General features: G+C 37.5%; 2 pseudogenes; one reads left to right on the top strand and one right to left on the bottom strand.

The window, feature by feature from the left end:
* The first annotated feature begins 1,362 nt into the window (after positions 1-1,362).
* LOC101581029 lies at positions 1,363-3,886 on the top strand (annotated as a pseudogene).
* Positions 3,887-17,609: 13,723 nt separating this feature from the next.
* Positions 17,610-18,123, bottom strand: LOC105741319 (annotated as a pseudogene).
* Positions 18,124-21,697: the final 3,574 nt, after the last annotated feature.

Raw genomic sequence — 21,697 nt, 5'->3', positions numbered from 1 at the left:
TTCCTGCTGCTAAATAACATTTAAACTCTTAGAAACAAAATTAAAATACATTAAGAACACGCTTTGGTATGGGTTTGAAATATAGCTCAGGGGCTGGCAAGCACAAAGACCCGAGTTTAATCCCTTGCCCCACATGCTGTGCTGGCCCTGGAACAGATGTGGTGGCTCACATTTGTAATCTCAGTTATTAGGAGGTTGAGACAGGATGATCACTGTGAGTTGAGAGCAGCTTAGGGGCTACAAAAGTGAGTACAGCCCAAATTGCATCATGAGAACCTATCTCAAAAAAAAAAAAAAAAAAAAAAAAAAAAAAAAAAAAAAAGCAGATGCCCAGGTCACTAGATCCAGATATTCTTCACTTGAGTATCATCCTGAAAGTCAAAGACATCAGATTACAATGATGCATGCATGTCCATGTTTATAGTAGCAGACTTCATAATTGCTAAATCTTTGAAGTAGTCTATATCTCCATTCAGCAGATTAAAGGATAAAGAAAATTTGCTATTTACACATAATAGAGTAGAACACTATCAAAAACAAGGATAAGCTGTCTACAGGAAAATGGATGCATCTTGAGACCATAATGTCAAGTGAGATGAACTAGACATGCTGGACCAAACATCACCTCATTTTTCTTATAAGACAAACCCAAAACATAAATAAGGAGCAAAGTAAATGATAACAGAAAACAGGAAATTAGATTTTATTTAAATGGAAGGAAATCAAGAGATACAGTGGAAAATTAGAAGCCAAAGTGGAAGGAGAGGAAAAACTATAGAAGATGTGTGACTGTGCATTCAAATAGAAAAAAGGCTGTTGCAAACACAATAAACCCCTGTCACAACTCACTATTGCTCCATCTTATTCAGTGTATAACACTACTACTGGTGCAAGAAAAAAGCTACTCAACCAAAAAAATATGATGTAGAGAGACTTTTAGAGTAATTTTCTTTTTTGTTGTTGATTTTTGTTTGGTTTTATTTTTCTCTTTACTGTATATTAATGTTTTGTATTATTTTAAGTCTATTTAATTTTATTTATTCTTTAGTTTTCTTTTTAAAATAACACCTCTGTTTCTCCTCCCTTCCTATTCTTTTCTTTTGTTTCTCATTCCATTTATTCTTTTCTTTCAATATTTCACTATTATTATTACTAACATTTATTTTTAGCCATTTAGTTTATAGTGTTATTAGATACTCCATTTCTTTTGCTAATGGTGGCCTCATTGTTGCTTTTAGTTGCTTTGTGCATCATGTTGGTCTTTGTGTCATTGACATAGCCACAGTGCTTTTCCTCTTTCAAAGATACTGAGGATTGGGGACCCGAACTTGAGTCCTAGTCTCTCTTTTCTTCGGGGGCAGCATGAGTGTCACCACCCACTCCACCACCTTCTCCACCAACTCCCAGTCCCTGGGCTCAGTCCGGGTGCCCAGCCAATGGGTCAGGTGGGCCAGCAGAGCTCCCAGAGTCTATGCTGGCGAGGGAGGCTCAGGATCCTGGATCTCCATGTCTCGCTGCACCATCCTCCGGGGTGACACGGAGTCTGCGGGTCTGGCCACGGGAGTGGCCGGGGGTCTGACCAACATGGGCAGCATCCAGACTGAGAAAGAGACAATGGAGGACCTGAATGACAACCTGGCCTCCAACCTGAAGAGAGTGAGGAGTCTGGAGATGGAAAATCGGAAGCTGGAAAGCCAGATGCAGGAGCACCTGGAGCAGAAGGGGTACCAGGTCAGAGACTAGGGCCATTACTTCAAGAACATGGAGAAGCTGAAGGCTCAGATCTTTGTGAATTCTGTGGACAACACCCACGTTGTCCTCAGACTGACAAAGCTATCGGTGCTGATGACTTTAGAGTCAAGTATGAGACAGAGCTGGCGATGCATCAGTCTGTGGAGAATAACATCTATGGGCTTCGCAAGGTCATCAATGACACCAAAATCATTCAGCTGCAGCTGGAGACAGAAATCGAGATTCTGAAGGAGGAGCTGATATTCATGAAGAGAAACTATGAGCAAAGTAACAAAATAAATGTCACAGGACTGTCCTGCTACAAGGCTGTGTATGGTTAGATTTCTAAATTTCTGTGTAAAAATATGTAAGTGCTTATTCTTTATTTTTAAAATTTTTATCTTTTTAATCTTTTTTCTTCATATTCTGGATGGACTCAAAGTTTAGCATATCAATACTTGATGGGAAATACCTGTTCTATTTTATGTCTAAGATGTTTGATATCCAGACAGTGAGGTTAAGCTCAACTGCCCATGTTATACAGTAATAATAATAAGCCTCTCTTCTGGAGTGTGAACAACCTAAATTTACAGACCAAAAATTAGAGTAAAAGAAGGGTTGCAAGGACAGCAAACATTTTGGCCTTAGCCTTTCAAGGTCAGTGAAGACTCAAGGCATAGGAGAACCTGTAGAGTAACATCATACAACTCAGTTGTGTCCCAAATTTTCTGATCAAGGAGATAATAGGACCACAGAGGAAAATGAATGATGATGCAGATTGTGTGTAAGGCGAGTCCCATGGAGAGAAAACATTCTCTCAGGCTTTCACAGAGAGCAAATTGCTCAACAATGACCGTGACTCATCCACATGGCTAACACTAACAAAGGATCTACAAACTGCGGTACAGGGTTTCAGGTTAAACCCTGAGGGGATTTGACTAATCTTATCAGATACAAAAGTTACATTTCTTGTTATATGGGTCTTGTTTTATCTCAGTCTTAAACATCCAGCAGAAAAGTATGAAAACAAATTATAAAAAAGTAAAGTCATATTAATACGCTGAGCTGTAAGAGGCTGAAGTCAACAACTTCAGACACTGCCAGACTTACAGAATACCCACTACTATTATTGAGACATTTTGCTGAATTCACACATCTACAGTATTTAAATGACAAAGGAATGCTCTTCTCTGACAAAACTAACCAAAAAAGTGGGATATAAATGAATGACCATTTTGTATCAGTATACTCAAAATAGGAGAAATATACAGCTCCATTCTCTTAATTCTATGAATAGAGCAGTTTGTTCTAATAGTGTTTAAGACAGGATATCATGTCTGCATCCTGTACAATGAATAACCACTAAGACAACAATATGCAATGCATTAGTTTTTGAAAATGTGTTAGTAATCAGTTGTGAAACTGTCTCATTGCTATTTGTTTCTCAGTAAAATTATTCAAAAAATAAAAGATAAAATAAAATAATATTACTACTGGTAAAAAAGAAAGAAAGAACCATGATGAGGAAGTCAGCATCCTTCAAGCCGATTGCCAGCTCTGGGTTGACTGTGGAGGTGGATGCACCCAAATCTCAGGACCTCAGCAAGATCATGGCAGACATCAGAGCTCAATATAATGTGCTGGCTCAGAAGAACTTAGATCTGGACAAGGACTGGTTCCAGCAGATTGAGGAGAGCACCACAATAATCACCTCTCAGTCTTCTGAGGTTGGAGCTTCTGAGATGACACTCACAAAGCTGAAGTACAGCTTCAGTACTTTGATACTGACCTGGAATCCATGAGGAATCTGGATTGGCCTGGAGAACAGCCTGAGAGACCTTGAGGCCTGCTACACTATGCAGATGGAGCAATTCAGTGGGGTTCTGCTGTACCTAGAGTCAGAGCTGGCACAGACTCGAACAATGGGACAGCACTAAGCCCAAGAGTATGAGCCCCTGCTGAACATCAAGGTCAAGCTGGAGGTTGAGATCGCATGTACTGCTGCCTGCTGGAAGATGGGGAGGATTTCAATCTCAGCCTTGCCCTGGACAGCAGCAGCACCTCTGTGCAAACCACCAAGAGGACCATCGCCCACAAAATTGTGGATGGAAAATTAGTGTCTGAGACCAATGACACCAAAGTTTTGAGACACTGAAGCAACAGAAGTGAGGTGCCCTTGGGAAGGAGCTGGCAAATAAAAATTCAGAGGTCACTGGAGAAAAAAAAATACTAAGAATTAAGCTGTCACAGAAATCTTGGTATTAACAAGACCTTCAAATAAAAATGGAAACCTTATCCATCACAACAGACCTAAAAAGCTCCATATAGAAACACAATAAGTATAAATAAGCAATACAACATGAATCCTCCAAATGTCTTTAACCCCTGAGTAACTAAAGTCAAAGCTATTGAAGGGCATGCCATGTGAGATAAGAATTAAATGAAACTGATTGACAAAATAGTTAATCCTCCCAACCCCCAGATACCCACTAGAGTTCCTCTGAACCCCAGCTGTCTTTCCTTCCCCTGTAGACTTCCAAGGAGATTTGGGAGACTGCTGAGGGGAATCTGAAACCAGATGTCTAGAAGACTTCCACAGGGACCTTTGCAGAGCCCTAACATATGCCAGCCCTCCACTGAGAGAGGCATGCCGAACTTCAGGCTTCACTCATCATCGTTGGATCCATCTTCAACTTCAGCTTTCCCGCCTCTGCTCAACAAGGTGAGAAACAGCGGAAGGCATAAGGAAAAAATAGATAGGAAGACAAGAGCTGTCTTAGATGGTGACTCACCTCCCTGTTTGGCAAGATGACCCTCAAGCAGCAATCTGCATGTTTATTTATATCCTTGCAAAGTCAGTGACTATTATGGTTTGTGTCTAAGTGGCCCCTCCAAACCTTCATGAGGCAGCTTCTGGAGTTTGTGATTGATTATTGTGGGTGTGGCTGCTGCACCTTCCCTGGGGCAGGCAATGTTCATTACAGTGTAAGGAGGGGAGAGAGGTTAGCTAGCTGCTGAGCTATCACCACTCCCTTTTTCTCTCTGCTCTTTGCCACTGCCATGAAAGATTATGCTCTGCCATGTGTCACTCTGCCTTGGAGTCAGTTGAGTATGAACTGAAAACTCCAGTAACCTTGAGCTAAATAATTCTTTCCTTCCTTCATTTTAAGTATCAGGCATTTGTCCCAGCAATGAGAAAGAAACTGAGACAGTAACATGATATATGGTTGCCTGGTGACTAATAGCTGACATTAACCAGTCACAATGCTTATCTAAGGACTGAGGTAGATAGTCTGCATTAGGCATTGAGGCCTCATCCCACTTGCACACATCTCTTTAATTCTCTAGATTCAATGACTCCCAATACAAAATAGGAAAAATAATCAGAATAAAATAATTTTAAAGTATTAACTGCTCCTTTCAAAAGACCAGCAGAAATTGACAATACAATTATCCAAACTAGTCAACATATATACCTGAATATATTTTTTCCTTCTTTCATTTGTCCTTTTCTTAATCTCAGTTTGTCCTTCCCATTGAACAATTTCTTTCCCTTTCACAGTATCCATTGTACCTTTTAGATTTTCATTACTCTTTCAGGTTCTCCAACTGTTGAGATAACATGATGATCACACTTGTGGATCAGATTTTTTCACTTACAAATATACTTCTAGCTGCATGCATTTACCTATAAAACTTCAAATTTATCTATTTATCTCTGAATAATACTCCATCATTTACAAATATCTTTTTTAATCCATTCATCAGTTGATGGGCATTTGAGTTTTTCCAAGATTTAGCTATGACAAATTGAGCTGCTATAAACCTGGTTGCACATATATCACTGTGATATGAAGAGTTCAGTTCTTTTGGAAAAAAATACCCAGGAGGGGAAAAGATGGCTTGAATGGGACCTCAAATCCGAGCTTTTGGAGGAATCTCCGTACTGATTTCCATAATGGCTGTACCAGCCCACACTCCCACTAACCGTGGAGAAGGGTTCCTTTATCTCTACTGCCTCTCTAGCATTTGTTATTGATCAACTTCTTGATGATAGCCATTCTTTCTGGTGTAAGATGGTGCCTCAGCATTGTTCTAATTTGCATCTCTTGAATGAGCAATGTTGTTGAACATTTTCTCATATATTTACTTGCCATTTATATCTCTTCATTTGTGAAGCGTACATCCATCCCAGATGCTCATTTTTGGATTGGGTCTTTGAATTTTGGAGGCTCAATTTTCTTTTAATTCTAGATATATTCTAGATGAGGGTGCTTTGTCTGATAGATATTCTGCTACAACTATCTCTCACTTCATGGGTTTTCTTCTTAGTCTATAGGGTTTTTTTTATTTGTAGAAACTTTTAAAAAGATGAGATTTCAATTCTTGATTCTTTGAACTATTTCCTGAGCATTCTTATTTTTGTTTAAAATTCTTTACCTACCCATATGTTGTTAAGGTTTCTACCTAATTTTTCTTCCAGAATATTTAGTGTTTCAATATTAATATTTAAATCTTTGATCAATTTTGACAGTAGTATCGTGCCAGGTAAAAGGCATGGTTTTTTTTAAGCCTCTGACATGTGGAAAGCCAGTTTTTCCTGCAGCATTTATTAAAGAGGCTATCATTCTTCCAGTGAACAAGTTTGGCCCCTTTGTTAAAGATAAGGTGGTTGAGCATGCTTGTAGTGCTATCTACATCTAATCTGATCCATGGATCCTCATGCCTGTTTTTATGCTGATACCATGCTGATTTTATCACAGTACATTTGTAGTATACTTTCAAGTCAGGGAATATGATGTCTCTAGCCTTTCCTCTGTTGCCAGGATTGTTTTGCTATTCTATGTCTCTTCTGGTTCCAAATGAATTTTAGGAATGTAATGTTTTTTTCTAGTTCTGTGAGGTATACTAATGCTGTTTTATTGGGTTTCCATTGAAATTGTATGACAATTTTGAGAGTATGGCTATTTTCTCAATGTTGGTTCTTCCTATCCAGGAGAAAGGAACTTCTTTCCATCCTCTAAAATTCTCTTCAATCTCTGTTTTCAGAGTACTATAACTTTTATGTATAAGTCTTTTACTACCTTTGTGAGATTCATTCCTAAGTATGGCATTTCTGAGAGGTGTCATCATGAAAGGCCTTCCTTCCATAATTTCCCTCAGGGTGTTCATTGTTTGTGTATAGAAATTCTATTGATTTTTGAGTGCTAACTTTGTATCCTGCTATGCTATTGAATATGGCTATTAAATCTTCAATCCTCTTAGTGGAGTTTTAGGGTCTTCTATTCATATAATGTCATCTGCAAATAATAATTTCACTTCTTAATTTTAATCATTATTTGTTTTAATTTCTTTCTGTTGTCTAATTGCAATGGCTAATGTTTCAAAAACTATATTGAACAGGAGTGGTGACAGTGGGCATCCTTGTCTTGTTCCAGATTTAAAAGTGAAGGCTTTCAATTTTTCCTCCATTAAGTATAATGTTGGTTGTTGATTTGTCCTAGATGGCTTTTATCAGATTGCAATAATGACATCTATTCCAATATCCCCTAGTCTTTTGTCTTCAACTTTGTTGATGTGATGTATTTCACAAATAAGTGGAAACCGGGGATTGAACTCTTTATTTTTGTGGAAGCGGGGATTGAACTCAGGCCCTTGCACTTCCCAGGGAAGTGTTTATTCTACTGAGCCATCTCCATGGCCCCCTCATTTATTTATGGTTCTATGTACATTAAACATTCCTTCCATTCCTGGGATGAATCTCAGTTCATCATGACTATCACAGAAACTCTTGTTGCTGGGACAAATACTCAACACCCAAAATGAAAGAAGGAAAGATTTATTTAGCTCACAGTTACTGCAGGTTTCAGTCCATACTCAGCTGTCTCCAAGGCAAAGCAGCACATGGCAGAGGGCAACCTTCCTGCCAGTGACAAAGACCAAGAGAGCCAAGGGATGGGTAGTGGCAACAATGGAAATAGAGAGGAAGTCTGTCTCCCTTAAGTTAAATTCAAGTTGTATGCCACAACTGAATGTAGTACTCACACTCATAATCCCAGCAGTACTAAGACCCATAATCCCTGTCTTCATCATGAATTAATCTCAAACTCTATAATTTCCTGCTCCATGACTGCATGAGGCTTTAGGAGGACAACTGGACACAAACCATAATGTTCCACCCCTTGAATCACAAAGTCTCATGCACATGTCTTTTTTTTATTCTTCTATTTACTTATTTTAAGGAGGAAAAAACCAAGACAAATAACAAGAACAATGACAATAACAAAGGCAACATAACAGAGTAAAAATAATACAGAATTTCAAAATAAGAATAGAAAATTAATAGTGGTTGTTTTATTATGTATTGTTATCAAATTTGTTGCTCAAACTACCAGATACAGCCATGCAAGATTGAACAAATAATTAAGCATTAACTCTTCTAATCTTTTCTTTTTCTTTTTTCTTTTTGTAGTACTGGGGATTGACATCAGGATGCTAAGCTTGCCAGGCAAGCACTTATTCTACTGAGATATTTCCCCACCCCAACTCTTCTTTTCAATAAATATTTATTTTTCTTTTGAAAATAACTTTATTTTGAAAAATAAAAATAATGCAAAATGGCATTAATTAATACACTTTTAAATCCTTTTATCCTCTTTTTTATCCCATAATTTTATTGAGAAACAAACAGCAATAAGACAGTTTCAAAACAGGTTAGTAGGACAGTTGCAATAATTAATATATTGCATATTGTTGTCTTTATAGTAGTTATTCAGAGGACAAAATGCAGACATGATATCTTTTATTTTTCAAATCAAATTGATAGGACAGTTTCAATAATTAACACATTACAAACATTCTTCCTAGTGGTTAATTGCTGTACAAGATGCCGACATGATATCCTATTTACAAACACTATTAGAACAAATCCCTCTATTCATAAAGAGAAAGCAAATATATATCTACCCTAATCATTTTGAATACACAGATACAAAAAGAACATTCATCTGTATCCACTTATTTTTCTATGTTCCATTATTTGAATATTATAGGTGTGTTAACTCAGCAAAATATTCTAAAAGAGTCCAGCAGCCCATAAAATATTGGGTCTTCCACTTAACTGGCATTGTCAAAAATTGTTGACCTGAGTCCCCCACAGCTCAACATATCATGGCTTTACTTCTTATACTACGTTTTATATATTTCTGCTGGATGGTTAACACCAGGGTAAAGCAAGATATATGCAACAAGAGTTGTAGCTTTTGGGTCTGATAAGGTCAGTGAAATCCCCTCAGCACTTATGCTGAGATCCTGTACCTCTGATTGTAGAACATTTGTCAGTGTCACCCATGTGAATGAGTCACGGCCACTGCTTGGCCAATGTGCTCTCTGTGAAAGCCTGAGAGAATGTTTTTCTCTCCGTGTGACTCTCCTTAGGCACACTCTACATCATTGATCACTTTCTTCTTTGACCTCATAATCTCCTTGATCAGAAAATTTGGGACACTACCGAGTTACATGACGTTACAGTACAAGTTCTCATATGTCCTGAGACTTAATTGACCTTGGAAGACTAGGGGCAAAATGTTGGCTTTCCTTGTGGCCCTCCTTTGTCTCTAATTTTGATCTGCAAACTTAGGTTGTTAAACCTCCAGAACAAGCTTATTGTTATTACCACACAACCTAGACTGTTAAGCTTAACCTCACTATCTGTCTGAATATCAGTCAACTTAGGCATAACATTGAACAGGTATTTTTCATCAAATTTTGGTATGCTGAACTTTAAGTCCCTGCAGAATATGATGAAAAAACATTTAAGAATTAGAATATATTTTAAAAATAGGCATAACAAATTATATAAATCTTATGTTTACAAATAAGTCCAGAAATCTAGCCATATACAACCTTGAAGCGGGACAGTCCCAAATAATTCCTTTTACTGTCTCTTGCCTTAATTCACCACCCCCTTCTTTTTGAAAAGTCATCTACCCAAGGGAGAGCACAGCAGCAGCAGGCATGTCATGACAAGCATCCCGTATTCAGAAGACCAGAATGACTGGCACTCCAAACATGAAACTACTGTTACAGATTACCATCTTCAGGCCAGTTGCTAAGTTAACAGGTTATCAGTATATATAGTTAGTCAGGGTGAGAATCTTTCCAATTCACTGCAAGATTCAAAACTCTTCTGGAGATTCTCAGGATCATTGCCTTACCCATCTTCTACATATAACTGTATGGCTTGTCACTGTCATGTTTCCTAGCTCTTCTTCTTTTCCTCTCTTGATTAGTTAGTCCTCAAGTTCCTGCTTTCCTTTTACTTGTATTATACCTTTCTCTTTGTATTTCTTCTTTTGAGTTCTTATACTAGGGAAACTATATGATATCTACACATGTGTGTCTGGTTATTTCACTTATGAGTATATCTTCAATTGGCATCCACTTCAATATAAAGGCTTCAAGTTTATCATTCTTTATAGCAGAGTAATACTCCATTGTGTAAAAATACCACATCTTTTTCAACCATTCCTCAGGTGGTGGGCATCTTGGTGGTTCCAAGACTTGGCTATCACAAATTGTGCTGCTATAAACATAGGCACCCATAAATCTCTATGATATGATGTTTTCAGATCCTCTGGGAAAATTACCAGTAGAGGAATACCTGGTTTGAATGGGATTTCCAGTCCAAATTTTCTAAGGAGTCTCCACACTGATTTCCATAAGGGTTGCACTAGTCTACATTCCCACCAGCTGTGGAGAAGAGCTTCTTTTTCCCCACATCCCCTCCAAAATTTGTTGTTTGGTGATTTCTTTATGATAGCCATTCTTTCTGGGGTGAGATGATATCTCAATGTTGTTTTAATTTCAGTTTGCGGATGACTAGTGATGTGGAGCAATTTTTTTTCATATATTTATTAGCTTCTTTAATTTCAGACTCTGAGAAGTGTTTACTCATCTCAGATTCCCATTTCTGGACTGGGTCTTTAAATTTTGGGGCCCTACTGTTTTTTTGTTTTTTTTTTTTTTACTTCTTTATCAATTCTACAGAGCAGACTTTTGTCTGAGTACTTATTTGTCATGATTGTTTCTAAATTTGTGGGTTGTCTTTTCAATTTGTTGGTAATTTCTTTTGACGTGAAAAACTTCTCAGTAAGAGCAGGTCCCAATTATTAATTCTTTCAACTGTTTCCCATGTGATTTGATTTTTTTTCATGAACTCTTTGCCTACCTCAATGTCTTCAAGAGTTCCTCATACTTCCTTTTCCAGATTTAGTGTCTCTGCTTTAATGCTTAGATCCATTTTGACTTGAACTTAGTGCATGGTGATAAACCTGGTTCAAGTTTTCGTTTTCAGCATGTAGAGAGTCCCTTTTTCTAGCACCATTTATTAAAGAGGCTCTCTTTCTTGCAATGAGTATGTTTGGTCCCTTTGTCAAAGATAAGGTGCCTAAGGGTGTTAGTAGTGGTTTCAGCGACTTCTAATCTATTCCATTGATCCTCAGGACTATTTTGTTGCCAGTACCATGCTGATTTTATCACAGTAGTCTTGTAGTATAATTTCAAGTCAGGAATTGTAATGCCTCCTGCCTTGTCTTTATTGCCTAGGATTGCCTTTGCTATTCTAGGTCTTTTCTGGTTCGAAATAAAATTTAGGAATGCTTTCCCTAGCTCTGTGAGGTAAGTTGGTGGTAGTCTGATAGGGACTGCATCAAATCTGTACAGCAATTTGGGAGTATGGCCATCTTCACAATGTTGGTTCTTCCTATCCAGGAGCATGGAATAACCTTCCATTTTCTAAAATCCTCTATGATCTCTTTTTTAAGAGTACTATAAGTTTCTTTCACAACATCTTGACTTATTTAGATTAATTCCGAGGTATTTCATTTTCCTCAGTGCTATTGTAAAAGGTATTGTTTCTATAATTTCCATCTCAGTGTGTTTGTTGTCTGTGTAGAGGAATGCTATTGACTTTTGGGTATTCACTTTGCAGCCTGCTATGCTACTGAATTTCTGTATTAATTCTAGTAGCTTCTTGGTGGAGTTTTATAGGTCTTCCAAGTAAAGTATCATGTCATCTGCAAATAATGATAATTTAACTTCTTTAACTCTTCTTATTCCTTTTATTTCTTTCTCTTGTCTAATGGCTCTATCTAATGATTCCAGAACTATATTGAATTGGAAGGGTGATACAGGACAGATTTCTCTTGTACCACCTCTAAGAGTAGAAGATTTCAGTTTTCCCCATTAAAAATTTTATTAGCCATTCTATTTTCATAAATGACTTATCAGATTGAAGTAGAGTCCATCTATTCCAACTTTCTGTAGGGCTTTGAACAAGAATGAGTGTTGGACGTTGTCAAAAGCCTTTTCTGCATCAAGTGAGATGATTATGTGATTTTGTAGTTTTGACTCTGTTGATATAGTGTATTACCTTTATTGATTTTTGTGTATTGAACCATCCTTGCATCCCTGGGATGAATCCTACCTGGTCATGGTGTATGATCTTCTTGATGATTTGCTGTATTCTATTTGCTAGAATTTTGGCATCTATGTTCATGAGGGAGATTGGCCTGTAGTTCCCTTTCTTAGTTGCATCTTTTCCTGGTTTTGCTATCAGTGTAATACTTGCCTCCAGGAATGATGTTGGGAGGATTGTTTCCTTTTCAATTTCACTGAAGAGTTTGAGGAGTAAATGCGGACAATTATATCTTCTGTAAATGTCTTGTAGAATTCAGCTGTGAATCCATCTGTACATGGACTTTTCTTTGTTGGTATTATTTTAATTACATCTCATTTTTCATTGGCTGTTACTGGGCTATTGAGAGTGATTTCATTTTGTTGATTCAGTTGTGGTAATTTGCACCTTTCTAGGAATCTGTCCATTCCTTCTGTGTGTTCTATTCTGTGAGAGTAAAGATTGTCAAAGTAGTTATTGATAATCTTCTGAATTTCCAACGGGTATGTAGTAATTATACCCTTTTCATTCCTTTTCGCTTGTACTTGAATTTTTCTCTCCTCTTTTTGATGTGGTTGCCTATGGGCTTATTGATTTTATTTAATGTTTCAAAGAACCAGGTTTTTGCTTTTTTAATTCTTTGAATTGTTTTCTTCATCTAAATTGAATTAATTTCTGCTCTAATTTTGATGATTTCTTCCCATCTTTGAGCCTGGGTTTTGTTTGCTCTTCCTTTTCTAGTTGTTGAAGTTTCAGCATTAGGGTATTTATTGGTTCCCCTTCTCTTTTCCTAATGTGTGAGTTCACAGCTATGAATTTCCCTCTGAGAACTGCTTTCATCGTATTGCATAAATTACAATAAGTTGTGCTTGAATTTTCATTGAATTGTAGATATTGTTGAATTTCTTGTTTAATTTTCTCTTTGACCCATTGCTTGCTGAGCAGGGTGTCCTTGAATTTCCATGTACTTAGGGTTTTTTCTGGTTCCTTTTCTCATTTATTTCCAGTTTCCTTGCACTGTGGTCAGATAATTTACATGGGATAATTTCTGTTTTCTTACATATACTTAAGCATGACCTATGGACCAGTACGTGGTCTATTTTAGAAAGACGCCCATGGGCAGCTGAGAATAATTTGTATTCAGCTGTGTTTGGGTGGAATTGTTTCAAGCTCTGGTTCAGTTCTGTTATTTATTTGCTAAGTTTTTTTCTGGTTAACCCATCTTTTGGGGATAAAGGGGTTTTATGGTCTCCTGTTAAGATTGTGGCATTGGATACTAGATTTTTCATGTCCATTAACATTTGCTTTATACAGTTGGATTCTCCTATGTTTGACGTATACATATTTAGGAGTGTTATCTCTTCCTCTTGAATTTTTACCCTAACCAGTATATAGTGGCCCTCTTTATTTTGTTTGATCATTCTTGGTTTGAAGTTGAGACTGTCTGAGAATAGGATTGCTACCCCTGCTTTTTTCTGAGGTGCTGGGACATGTATTATTGTGTTCCATCCTTTGACTTTCAGCCTAATCATGTCTTTATGAGTTAAATGTCTTTCTTGTATAAAACATAGTTTTGGATTTTGTTTTCTTATCCACTGTGCCAGTCTATTTCTCTCAATTAGTGAATTGAGTCCATTTACATTGATGGTTATAATTTAGATTTTTTGACTTATAATTGACATGTTATTTACCTGTTGTCGTTTACTCCTTTTTTCTCCTGTGTTTAATTGCTTGCCAAATTTAGTTGGTTGCTTCTGATCTCATTCATGGAGTTCTGATCATTTTGGTCCCTCTCTAGAACATCTTTCAGACGCCTGGGTATGGTTGGCTCAGTCATCATGAAATTTTTTAGTTATTCTTTGTCATGGAAGTATTTCACTTCTCCATCAAACTTGAATGAGAGTTTTATAGGGTATAGTAGTCTGGGCTGGAATTTTTTTTCATAGAGGACTTGGAGTACTCTGCTCCATGCTCTTCTTGACTTCATGGTTTGCGAAGTGTAGTCAGTTATAATTCTGATGGTTTTTCCTTTGAATGTGATCTGCTTCTTTTCTCTAGTGGCTTTCAGATTATTCTTGTGCTGAATTTCTGGGATCTTGACTATTATATGTCTCATGTTTTTCATTGGGTTGAGGTTACTCAGTGTTCAGTATGTTTGGATACCTGAATATCAGATTGTTTCCTCATATTTGGGAAGTTTTCTGCTTTTATCTCTGTGCATATATTTTTAATGTCATTTGTATTGATGCCTTCTTTCTCATTGATGCTTATTAGTCTCACATTGTTCATCTTTGCATCATCTAGCAGGTGATGGATTATTCCTTCCTGCATCCTAGTTGTTTTTAAAAGGTCCTTTGTTACCTTTTTGCTAGCTGCACCAGTGTCTTCAAGATTGGAAATTCTGTCTTCACTTTCACTTAAGCAGTTTTGCAAGCTTGTGATTGAGATTTTAAATTCCTCTATATCTCTTTGACTCTGATTCATGTGATCTCTTTATTTCCTGTATTGCTCATTGAAGGAATCCATCATTTTTCTAATCCTCTCTATTTTTTTTTATCAATTTCTTCTTTAGAAGCAGTTATGAATTCTTTTACTGCAGTGTTTTTTTCAGATTGGGTTTCCTCCCTATGTTTCTGTAGTTGCTTCTTTACTTCAGATGCTATGAGTTCTGAGAATTCTTTTCTTATTTCAGAAAGTTCTGCTATGAATTCCTCTGTATCTTTCTGCTGTTGCTTATTTACTATCGACGCTATTAATTCGTACATTTGAGCTGAGCTAGTAGAAAAGAATTCCGCTCTGAATTCCTCTGTAACTTTTTGCTGTTGCTTTTTTACTATTGACGCTATTAATTCATATATTGGAGATGAGCTAGTGCCCTCTGCACTTGTTCTGGGTGGGCATTGGGTTTCCTCCATATGTTTCTGCATTTGATTCTTTACTCAGATGTTATTAATTCAGGGATTTCTTTTTTCATTTCCAGTCTGAGTTCCTCTATACCTTTCTGCAGCTGTTTGTTTACTTCAGAAGCCGTTGATTCATTGCTTTCAGCTGTATGATTCCAATTTGTTCTGTTCGTGTCCTCTGCACTTGTAATGAGTGGGTTGGGTTTTGAGGTTGCATTTTTTTTCCTTCTTGTTGTCATTTTGTGTAGCACTGTCTTCTGACCTTTGGTGTAGAGCTTTGGTGTAGTTATAACTTAGCACCTACTGAGGTTCAGATGCAGATCTATGAAGCTTGGATTTATCCAATTGAGACTGTCTTTGGTCTGGCTGCAGTGCTCAGCTCCTTCCTGCTGGTGCCCTTGGTGATGAACCTGTCAAGCCCCTCTAGCAAGATATTCTGCTCCTGGACTAACTCTTTCTGTCCTCTGCACTCTCTGCAGGTATTGCAGCTGCAGGGTTTCACCTCAGGCCTGGATGCTAGGCCAGACCTCAGTCTGGAGGGGACAACGTAGAATAGGGGGAGGAGACAGCTCTCCCACACACTCACTGGGCATGGGCTAGGGCTGGATCTGGGGGTTCCCAGAGCAGGACAGAAATTCCTACTCTGTGGTTGGATACTACGGAGGGGTATTAAGGAGTGGTGGGCAGCTTCCCAAGGGGTTGAAAGATGGTCTCACCCATGCTGCTCCTGGGCTGCGCCTTGTAGGTCCCACTTGCACAAGGTAGCTGCAAGCTCTCCCACGCACTCACCAGGCCTGGGCTAGAACTGGATCTGGGGGTTCTTGGAACTCGGCAGTTATTCCTACTTTGTGGATGGGGTGGGAGAGTTGCTGCGAAGTGCTGGGGGGCATCCCAAGGGATTGAAAGAAGGTATCATCCAAGCTACACTTGGGCTTGAACCAATAGTTCCTGCAAGCGCAGTGTAGCTGGACGCTCTCCCACACACTCACAGAATTATTACAGGTGCATACCAGCACACCCAGTCTTAATCACCATCTCAGTGTGCCATGGGGGCAGGGCCGGTACTGCACAAAACCTGGTCCCTACTTCTGCCTAAGCAGGCACTTTAATCCACTGAACTATCTGACCAGTAATTTATTTTTGTAATCATTTCTTATATTATGTGTAAATGTAGTCCTGACAACAATTATGCAAAATAAACTCTGCTGGCTGTATCCTACAATGGAAACAAGAAAACCTGAGATGATGACTATGGTTTAAAAATAATTTGAATTGAGTGGTCCCCAGGTTCATTTACTATAGCTTGGAACTCAGTGATATTGAAATGTGCTGGACTCTTTAAGAGATGGGAGGTGATGAAGATTTTAAGAGGGATTAATACTTGTTACTAGACATGATCTCAAAAGGTTTCTAAGCTCAAATAAGTTCGAGTCCTATCCAACACATAGAATGTGTGCACAGGTTTTCAGACTCCCATCAATGGAAAAAAAAACTTTTTTCCAGACATATGACTAAGAGATAGGAAAAATATTTATTAGGTAGAAATGAAAGTACACAATTAAGAATGGACTACAAGTGTTTAGAAAAATGAAATGCATTAAAGTTCAAAGCTGGGAATAGTTACATGTTGTTTTGGTGCCAAAAAACTATAAAATTTGGGGCTCTGTCCTGTTTAAGTATGGCCCATTCAGAGGAAGATAATGGTCCATATGAAAAGTTTCACAAAAATCAACATTCTTCATTATGTTGGCAAAAGACAGACAATAAGAACAACAAAACCAAAATAACAAGGGGAAAAAAAAACCTAGAAGACCCATTTGTCTAAAATGGGAAATGAATCTGGTCACTATGATCAGTGTTACAGAAATAAAAAGGTACAAACAGACACCTGTGTCCTAGCCTATTTATCATGAAACAGACAAATTCCTAACTAGCGATTGCAGATCTACCCCCAGACAGTTTATTATATTTTCCTACATTTCACTTTCTCTCTCTACCCTGCTCCAGATCTTAATGTCTAATTACACATTTAATAAAATGCACAGACTGTTTCAATGTGCATGTCCCATTCCCAAGTTATAGGAAAGATCAAAACTGTAAGGTATTTGTCAGGAAAAGGTAAAACAGAGACAAATGTAAAGAACTTTAAGCCTTTAATCAGTTATATCTGCTTGTATCAGATTCAAAGCCCAGGTTCCAAGAGGCCATTTAGAACAGGACAATATACAACTGCTCAAAAAATAACCATTTGTCAAATGTTATATGTGGACCATCTGTGTCACCACCCTTGAAAGAAGAGCAATTATTTCCATTTTGGCTAAACCTGGTCCTATTTCCATGTATTGATATGTTCACAGATGCCTAGTACTCTCCTCTCTCTCTCCATTTTACAAAGAAGTTTAATATTGAAAAACACTTCCAGAAGCAAAATCAAATTGAAGGCCATGGCTGTACTTCTACAAGGAAGTGGGGAGCCAGATTTCACACAACAGCAGGCACTAACCTAGTCACATGTGCTTTCAGCAGGAGATGGGACATGGGTCTGAATAGTGGCTGGTCTTTTTCATAATGTACAGAAACTCAGCTCATTGACCTTGCCATTTCCATCTTGGTCAGCTTCATCAGTCAGCTCCTGAAGCTTCTAATCAGTCAGGTTCTCACCCAGATCCTTGGTCACACACTTCAGATTTCTGAATGATATTGTCTGGGTTCATCAACTTTGAAAAGCTTGAAAACTTTCAGGATTTCTTCTTTGGTATCTTTCTCAGACTTTTTCTGAGTCATTGTTGTCAGAGAGTCACTGAAGTTCACTTTGCCTGTCCCTTCCTTATCGATTTTGCTTATCATTTTCTTGGTTTATTCTCTCTTGGGCTCAAAGCTCAAGACTCTCATTGCCAACTTTAGTTCCTTTACACCAATGGTCCCAGTCCCATCTCTATCAAAGACATCAAAAGCTTTCCAGATTTCCTGTTTCTGCTCTTCAGTCAGATCTGGCTTAGGACTCATCCTTTCTATCTGAGCATTTGATGCCATATTTACAATTCCAGCAGGACTCTTTATCTCTTTAATTGACTTTACGTAATGCAAATTGGTCCTGGACTTTTCCTTATCCCTTCAGCTGGATTTAAGCAATTCAAATTGGTCATAGTACATTTTCTTATCTCTTCAATTAGCTTTAAGTATGTAAATTGGTCCTGCCACATTGATGATGTGTAGTCTTTGAAACAAGGTGACAGGTTAGTTTGATATTCCCAGAAAGTATGGGTGAGCTAGGGTGGAATGGAGAGCCTTGCTCAAAGCTGTGGCTGGTTTTTAGCCTTAAGAGAAAATAGGCCATCATTTCCCAGGGCATAAAAGATTACACATCAGAACTGAAGCAACAACCCCAGAACATTAGGTACTCTCTCAAATCATGTTATGTAGATTACTTCTTCTGGATATCACGCTCTCCAAGTATTGCAAAGGTAATTTCTAACCACCTACCTAACTCTGTTCATGAGACTCACATATTTTCCACAATTCTCAAAATCACTCATCCTGAAGTCACTTCAATTTTCATGAAGAAAACTCAGGTTTGACCTGAGTTAAGGCCTGTGTTGCAGTAAGTCATCATCCTACCTGGACTGGGGACCTCCTTGGCTCCCAAAAACTATAAATATGCCTTAGTGTCCTTATTTTCTTCATGGGTTGCATTGGAAGTGGCTGATTGGAATTAACACCCTAGAAGTCCAATATCTTTTCCACCGGATTACAAATATAAACTTTTCAGACATAGGTGACAACCAAAGGGCTCTCTATATTGATGCACTTACTACATTGGCTTTTACCTGCTTGATGTAAGAAATAAGAGCCCTGAATAAGTATCTATTAATTGAATGCATCAGAACTCTAACAGTAAGTTGAACCCTGAACACATTTTAAAGTTTTTTGAGACTTATAATGAAATTTACATCCAGAAATATTTGCAGTCTTTCCCATGCCAATCAGTGTTTACTAGGCTTCAATGTCTTCCCAACAAGAGGAAATTCAACTTCAACCTTAGATCACACAAAAGGCAAGAGGATACTCTCTCATAGGCATATTTTACTCCTAATAAGAAAGAACATGTATACATAGTTACACCACATTCTTTCATAGTGCATTAGCTATTTTGAGATGAGGAAGCAAGAGCACATGTAAGAAGGAAAAATCCCTTGGTACCCTCCTGTGGCAAGCTGGGGTAACTTCTTTGCCAGTGCTCTGAATTCCCTGCTGTGTGTTTTGTGCTATAGGTGGTATTATCTGCACGGCTGGCCCAGTAAATACAGTGTAACATGCTCACTATGGTTTCAATAGCAGCTTGTCAGCTATCACTTTAAGATCTCCTGAAGTGATCAGGGGTTCATTACAATAACTTTAGATTAGCTTCCTTAACAGCTGTACATTTTGCAAAACTGAACTGAAGTTTTCTGCTAACATATATATCTTCCTTTACTTTCCTATGTTAGAATACCTACATTTGCATTGTCCTTTAAGGAATGAAAAGTGCCAAGCTTTTACTTTTATTCATGGATGAGTTCATGAGTTCAGTCTACCTGAAAATATTATTGTTGTACACAGGCCAAATAGAAAGTGAAATTATGGCAAGAATTTAATTTCTGGGAAAAAATTGTATGGTAAGAAAACATTTCCTAATATCATGCAGTAAGGTAGGAAGAGAATTGTGGATTATGCTTTTATGTTTTGCAAGTGAAAAATCTGCTGGGAACATTTTCTGTTAAGTACAGGTTATAAAGAAGCTACATTTCCTCCTTTTCTCAAATCACTTGTACACAGTTCATAGAATTTGTATATTGTAAGAATGTGTACTTGCAGATCTAATTAATTCAAGTGGTTTTTTTTTCAAAATTATGATCCCACGGACATATGGCCTTCATCTCAGGTGTGGAATCCTTGAACACAGTAGTTTATCTGAAGAACTCTATGCAGAGGCTCATAGAATGCAGCAGCAGAAATCTCCTCACACAGCCCTGGGCACAGAATCCCATCCAGGTTGGAGGCGAGACCTGTGTCTGCATGTGAAGAGGACAACCTGCAGTGTGCCCATGTGAGTGTGCAGGGAGACACACGGAGTGCACAACCCCATACTGGTGATGAAGGCAAGAATTCTCAGGTGCAGCCCTGTCTGCTGCAGGACTTTCTTTCAGGGGTGAGGCTGATCTGCATCCTTGAAATCAGAGCAAGTGGCTGGAGTGGAAATGGAAGGGTGAGGGAGGTACTTAGTAAGGAGCATGGCTTAGAAACAGGAATGCTTATAACTTTGACCTGTAGAGAATTTAGTATGATGTTAATTGAATTAAATTTTCTTAATATTTTAACAATGGTTCATTGATTGTTATTTATTTTTTTACCAGTGATTGTTTTCATTTCCTCCTACTAAACTTGGAACGGTATTATAAACATGTCTCCCTTGTAACTATTTTTCAGGTGGAACTGAGTCCTTTTGCAACACATTTACATTTTTATATAATGAAACATGTTTACATTGATAAAGTAAATATAAAAAGCACATTTTTTACTTCTGCAAAAAAGCTAAATTATATAAAAAAATTGGAGAATAACAGATGTTGACATGTAGTGTATCTTAAAATAATGGCCAAAACGCTAGGAATATAACTCGTCGCATAAGTATTTACATGGCTAGCACAAGGCCTCAAGTTTGATTCCCAGTACCAAAAAAAAGAAAGATAAAAAATAAAAATTAAATGAATACAATAGCCAAAGTGGTACTTAAAGCAAAAATCATAGACAAAAATGAAATAAACAAGTAAAAACACAACACTTGCAATTTCAAGACAAAAGAGAAACTAGTAGTATAATTTAAACAAATCAGCTTATATCCGAAAATAGTTTGAAACAACTGAAAATATAATTTTGGATATTACTGGAACTACTTTTTCTCTATATATGTTTATATGTATTAATATATACATGAGTTACTCATGTGTATGAGTTACCCATATAAGAGACATTCAATATCTTGTTTTCCTTTTTTTTTTGTATTTAAGATGTATATTATCCTTTTTTCTTTTTTAAAATTATTTTCAATAATTTTATTGAGAAGCAAATAACAATGAGACAGTTTCAAATCAAATTGATAGGACAGTTTCAATAATTAACATATTGCATACATTCTTTCTAGTGGTTAATTGCTGTACTAGATGCAGACATGATAAGCTATTTATAAACACCATTAGAACAAATCAGTCTATTCAATAAGAGAATGTAGCTATAGATATATCCTAACCCCGTTGAATACACAGATACCAAAGAGACATTCATCTGTATCCTCTTTTGTTGTTAAGTTCCATTATTTGAATATTAAGGTGTGTAAACTCAGCAAAATATTCTAAAAGAGTACATTAGTCCATAATAGTAGTGGGTCTTCTGCTTGACTAGCAAGGTCAGAAATTGTTGAACTGAGTCCCCTATAGCTCAACATAACAGCATGGCTTTATTTCTTATATTTCACTTTTATAATTTTCTGCTGGATGGTTAAGACCAAGGTAAAGCAGAACCTACGCAACAAGAGTTTTAGCTCTTGGGTCTGATAAGGTCAGTGAAATCC

This window comes from Octodon degus, unplaced genomic scaffold, assembly GCF_000260255.1.
Source record: "Octodon degus isolate 3935 unplaced genomic scaffold, OctDeg1.0 scaffold00430, whole genome shotgun sequence".
Lineage (NCBI taxonomy): Eukaryota > Metazoa > Chordata > Mammalia > Rodentia > Octodontidae > Octodon > Octodon degus.
This window is presented reverse-complemented; position numbering and strand designations above follow the sequence as displayed.